General features: G+C 40.4%; 1 long non-coding RNA gene across 1 annotated transcript; it reads left to right on the forward strand.

Annotated features, from left to right (window-relative positions):
- Positions 1 to 1,246: 1,246 nt before the first annotated feature.
- On the forward strand, positions 1,247 to 5,238 carry LOC127342610 (uncharacterized). Its single transcript, XR_011755454.1, has 4 exons — positions 1,247 to 1,658; positions 1,762 to 2,227; positions 3,869 to 3,929; positions 5,028 to 5,238. It is a non-coding gene; the product is annotated as an uncharacterized lncRNA (long non-coding RNA).
- Positions 5,239 to 5,961: the final 723 nt, after the last annotated feature.

Raw genomic sequence — 5,961 nt, forward strand, 5'->3', positions numbered from 1 at the left:
GGAGACTCCCCTTGCAGCGTGTCTTGATCTCCCTGGCAACGGCGCCAGAAAACAGTCTTGATACGCGTACAGCACGCGTCCGTTGGGAACCCCAAGAGGAAGGTGTGATGCGTACAGCGGCAAGTTTTCCCTCAGTATGAAACCAAGGTTTAATCGAACCAGTAGGAGCCAAGAAGCACGTTGAAGGTTGATGGCGGCGAGATGTAGTGCGGCGCAACACCAGGGATTCCGGCGCCAACGTGGAACCTGCACAACACAAACCAAGTACTTTGCCCCAACGAAACAGTGAGGTTGTCAATCTCACCGGCTTGCTGTAACAAAGGATTAGATGTATAGTGTGGATGATGGTTGTTTGCAGAAAACAGTAGAACAATTGCAGTAGATTGTATTTCAGATGTAAAGAATGGACCGGGGTCCACAGTTCACTAGTGGTGTCTCTCCCATAAGATAAATAGCATGTTGGGTGAACAAATTACAGTTGGGCAATTGACAAATAGAGAGGGCATGACCATGCACATACATGATATGATGAGTATTGTGAGATTTAATTGGGCATTACGACAAAGTACATAGACCGCTATCCAGCATGCATCTATGTAACATCCCAAAATTTTATAAATGTTGGAATGTAAAAATAAATAAATTCAGTTGATTGAATTGCTTGTCTTTGTTGAAATTTCACAAGGAATTAAAAATTTTGAGTTTTATTTAAAAGCCCTTTCCAAAATAAGTTTTCACAAAGATTTGCTTTCAAAATATTTCCAAACCAAACCTAGTTCTATTTCATGGTTTTGAAATCATATAAGATTTTATTTAAGACAAATGCCCCAAATCTTACTTTGGAATATCAATGTCCAAGTAGTCATATAAAGCATTACATGCGTAATAACATTTTTGTAATTTGGTTTTGACCATAATAAGTTTTATAAATTCATTTGAGTCATTTTCGACTACAATATCAAAATCAGCGTTTGAAATAAAACCTGCGTAAGGTTTCAATTTTGGGAAATATTTTAATCGCTTGATTTCAATAAATCCAAATTATGTTTCCTGTTTTTTTCAAATAGCCTATAGGGCAAGTGTCTAAAAATCTACACTTGTGTTTTTATTTTGAATTGAAAGTGTAATCAATAGTGTCCGAAAATCATACTGAGCAGATTATAAATTTTACAAAGTTTATTTAAGTCCGTTTGGATATCTAAAACTGAAACTAAAAACTAAAATAGAAAAAGAATAAAAACAAAGAGAAACGAGACAGGCAGCTCAATCAATGAGCAATGCAAGTCCTGCACATACGCGCGCGACGGCGCGGCAAGTCTGGTACGCAGCGCAGCTGCAGGCCAACCATCAGCGCACGTTGCCCCTTTTCCTTTATGTTTCCTCTTTCTTTCTTTCTTTCCCTGACGTGGGGCCCCGCAGCTATCTTCAACCTCAAGCCAAAAGTTCATCCCACCTACGCGTATGAACCAGAACCGAAAATCTCCCTTTTTCTTCGCCGATTCCGTTCGATTCGTGCTCCTCTGCCACGAAAACCCTCCTATAAATACCTCATAATCTTCTCTGTATTTTGCCCCTAAAAACCCTAATTTTGGTGCCGCCAAGCTGCCAAAATTTCTCACCGGAGTTCGCGCCGCCGCCACCGTCGCTGAGCTTCGAAGGTTGATGTCGCCGTCGTCTCAGACCTCCTGTGACCCTCTCGCCCGCGCCAATATCTTCCTCTTGATCTACTACCTCGCTCTCATCCTTTTTATCCATCTGCAGAGCACAACTCCAGTAAAACGTCGCCGGAGTTCATCACCACACGAGCTGCTCCATCCGCACGCATCAGCCGCTCGGGGAGCAGAAAGAGGACGTGAAGACCGCTGCTGTGACCGCCGTCTCCTACCGCACCTCGTCGCCCCAAGCCCTTCATTGTTCGTCTGATCTTTTCCCCTGAATCACCTCGTTGTTCTGATTGTTCACCATCTCGCGCAGAGCACCGTTGACGCGAGCCGTATCCATCGCCGAAGTTCTGCCGCAGCAAAGCTCGGTCAGCTAACTGCCATCCTCGATCGAGGAAGGAGGAGACGCTGAATATCCAGTCTTCGAGACCCCCGTGAAGCCCCGCAGCCCCGTCGACCACTACCCCAAGCCGGAGGAGCATCTAGCCGACGTAAACGACTCTAACCCGCCAGGCCGGCACCGTCACGTCAACCATGCCGATAGTTCCATCGTGCTGTGCTTATAGGTATGAGACATATCCATTATACGCTGTTAGATCCCAATCCAATGGTCTGTCTTCGTCTAAAAAAAAAACATCTTCCTGTTCCACCGAATCAGCGTAGATGATGCTAGCTTGTTCACCTATAAAAACTTTGAAATTTCATAACAATAGATTCAGAGCTCCGTTTTAGATGATTTCTCTGACGTTGAGTTCGTAATTAAATTCTCTACAACTTTCGTGTAGAAAGTTTTTCCATCCGATAAACTTTTTCGGACAACTTTTCGTACAACATCAAAATTTAACCGCGACGTGTTTAATCATGTAAACATTATTGGAAAGTGTACACATGACCAAATATAGCAAACAATATACCCCTGAATTCAGAAAAATGAGTAGAACCCAATGATGAAATAAAAATTGGTTTTTGGACAAGTTGAAAATATTCAAATTTAAATATGTAAGTTTGAGTATTTTCTGCATGGTTCAAATTCTACAAATTTAAATCAAATGATTCCTCTTGCAAATGGAACATATTGATGTCCCCTGTCCATTAACATCAGTGCCTAAAACTTATAGAACTATTTGCATGTATTCAAGTCTAATTATGAGAACTTGAGTAGTTTCGACATAACTTAAATTCTATAAATTATTTTAAATTGATTCCTTTTGTAACTGAATCACATTGGAATTATCTATCCAGTAGCACACATGTTTAGTTTAGTTGATTATATTCACTTCACATGGTTTTAGATTTGAAGTAATATCCCTCCATGTATCATACGACACAATCCATAAACCCTACTTGATCATATCTTTTCTTTTGAATATGTGTTACTCATCAATATCCATGGAAACCATTATCATAATTTATTTTTGTAAAAATTGAGGTTGAAGCATGATTTCATTTTTCCAAAGTAAATCATATGAGCGTAGCCATCTACCGAAATCATTTAGATGTGTCATCATGTCTAGGATCATATCTATCGTAATTATATTTGACTGGCTCACAATATTCAAACTACACATGAGTTATTTGACTAAATTGTGACAAATCTTATTTATAGATTTTCTCTGTGCAAGTGTTGTGGAGACACTCTACACATGTGTTGAAACTTTGACATCCTTTAGAATCTTTGATCCACATCTTGAATACCATTCATGTCTATCCAATCTCATGCCATTCGATCATATTTATTAAGCTTGGGCTATTCAAATTACAAATGAGTTATTTGAGTAATTAAAGATACCATTAGCTCATACCCAAGTCTATGTGTGAATCTGTACTACTTTGATAAGTGTCAATTGTCAAGTTGCATTTTGAATTGCACTTGGGATGCTTGTGAGAGTTTCTAAAACACAAGGATCATTATAATTATCCATTCTTGAGTAGCAAACAACCATGGACCATAGGTTCTCATCAATCATTTTTATTCCGAGGACTTGACTTAGATAATCACTTCCTTTCCAAGTATTTGACCCATCCATTTAATAACTCAAATTCATATCTTGCAAGCCATACCTCTGCCATACCTTCAATTTCCGAGTTAACCATAAATTTAATGAAAACTAAAATACAATGAATAACAAATCTTTCTAAATTGTTGTCTTGCTTGTTTTTGTTGTTGCTTGAATGTGTGTTTATGTTCTGTTACTTTTATGTTATAGTTGTACGGAGAGATACGCGTTTTGATTGAGAGAAGAGCAGAATTCTTCAGATACCAAAAAGGCAAGTGTCACACACCGTCTTGTCCTACTATTTTTATATGCACTTTGTAGTTATTTTCAGTAGCTATTCATGTGTAGGATTGTTTTAAATATATATATATATTACTATGCTATGATCACCTAGCTATTAGAACAACCACATGTTCAACACTTGTTCTTTGTCGCTACCGTATTGTAGCATGCTTAGCATTGCTATTGTAGATGCGTGGTTGGGATCTCATGATGCGATATGTGGTATTGTGAAAGTATGATTTTATGTAATAAAACAACCTAAGATAATGAATCATCTGGGTGGTAAGTGGTAATGCTTGGTTTATGTTGAGTGGTTACACCGGAGTCATGTCTATGGCGGTCGCGTGTATCGCACTTGTGGTTGGCCACCCAGAAACAAAGAGATTTGACAGGTTTCTATTTTAGTAGCTTCCAGTACAACCACATGCTATATGGGCTCTGGCTAGATTGAGTAGGTTGCGAGAACTCGACCCAATGTACAGAGGGTGGTAGGTGTTGGTAGGACGGAGCGCGTCCATTGTGGTTGAGGTATTGCTTCTGAAAGATCTTGTCCTAGTCGACATCTGTCCATTTGAGCAAAATGTGCATCATGGAAGAAGAACAGACTAGGTCATGTGGGGAATGTGTACAACCTCTCGAGAGTGTCAAATCTAAGTACTTAGCCGTGTCCCCGGTTATGGACATTATGAGCAACTAGAGTCTGGAACTGTTTGGAGGATCTCATCATTCCAATTTCATAATAAAACTTGATGGGGCAAACAATGGGTTTAGGAGCATGCAAAGCTAGGTTGTCTTGTGTTTACATGGGCCTATGCTAGCATGTCCGTAGATTTTTACAAGCATATGAAGCTAACCGTCTTGCGACGGCATGGGTTATGCTAATATGTTCCTAGACGATGTTTCTGAAAAATAAAAATTGTTTATAAAAGATAGGAAAACTATTGCTTTTGGCAAAAGATGCTAAACTCCACCTGCCAAATGAGCACGTAGTTGTTAGGCGCCATTTATATATCCACCAAATAGTGACATTTGCCAATACAATTCCAAATGTATTGACCCTGCGTGGCTGCAACGTTTTATGTTGCAGATATTCCGATGAACGAGTGAGGTTCGATGGTTAGGGTTACGAGTCTATACTCGACATGCTACTCGTGGCACATGAAGACGAAGGACTCCATGCTGATATGTTTCGTTGTAAACTCTGATATAATGCTAGCTTCGGGCTATGCAATTTGTAATGTTTACTTTGTAATTACTGGATCATGCGATGTAATAAAGACCTTTGTTTCTTGGTATTACATCTTAAACTGTGTGTGCTAGCGATTGATCCAGGGACTAGCACAAATAAGCACAGAGATTCAACCCATACTGGGTCGGATCGCAACAATCTATGCCTAAAAAGTCCACCTTCAGGTTATCATCCGAACCCCCTCCAGTATTAAGTTGCTAACAACAGACAATTGCATTAAGTATTGCGCGTAATGTAATCAATAACTACATCCTCGGACATAGCATCAATGTTTTATCCCTAGTGGCAATAGTACATCCATAACCTTAGAGGTTTCTGTCACTCCCCCAGATTCACGGAGACATGAACCCACTATCGAGCATAAATACTCCCTCTTGGAGTTACTAGCAAAAACTTGGCCAGTGCCTCTACTAATAACGGAGAGCATGCAAGATCATAAACAACACATAGGTATAAATTGATAATCAACATAACATAGTATCCTCTATCCATCGGATCCCAACAAACACAACATATAGCATTACAGATAGATGATCTTGATCATGTTCGGCAGCTCACAAGATCCGACAATGAAGCATAATGAGGAGAAGACAACCATCTAGCTACTGCTATGGACCCATAGTCCAGGGGTGAACTACTCACTCATCACTCCGGAGGCGACCATGGCGGTGTAGAGTCCTCCGGGAGATGAATCCCCTCTCCGGCAGGGTGCCGGAGGTGATCTCCTGAATCCCCCGAGATGGGATTGGCGGCGGCGGCGTCTCTGGAAGGT

Source organism: Lolium perenne, chromosome 3 (genome assembly GCF_019359855.2).
Source record: "Lolium perenne isolate Kyuss_39 chromosome 3, Kyuss_2.0, whole genome shotgun sequence".
NCBI lineage: Eukaryota > Viridiplantae > Streptophyta > Magnoliopsida > Poales > Poaceae > Lolium > Lolium perenne.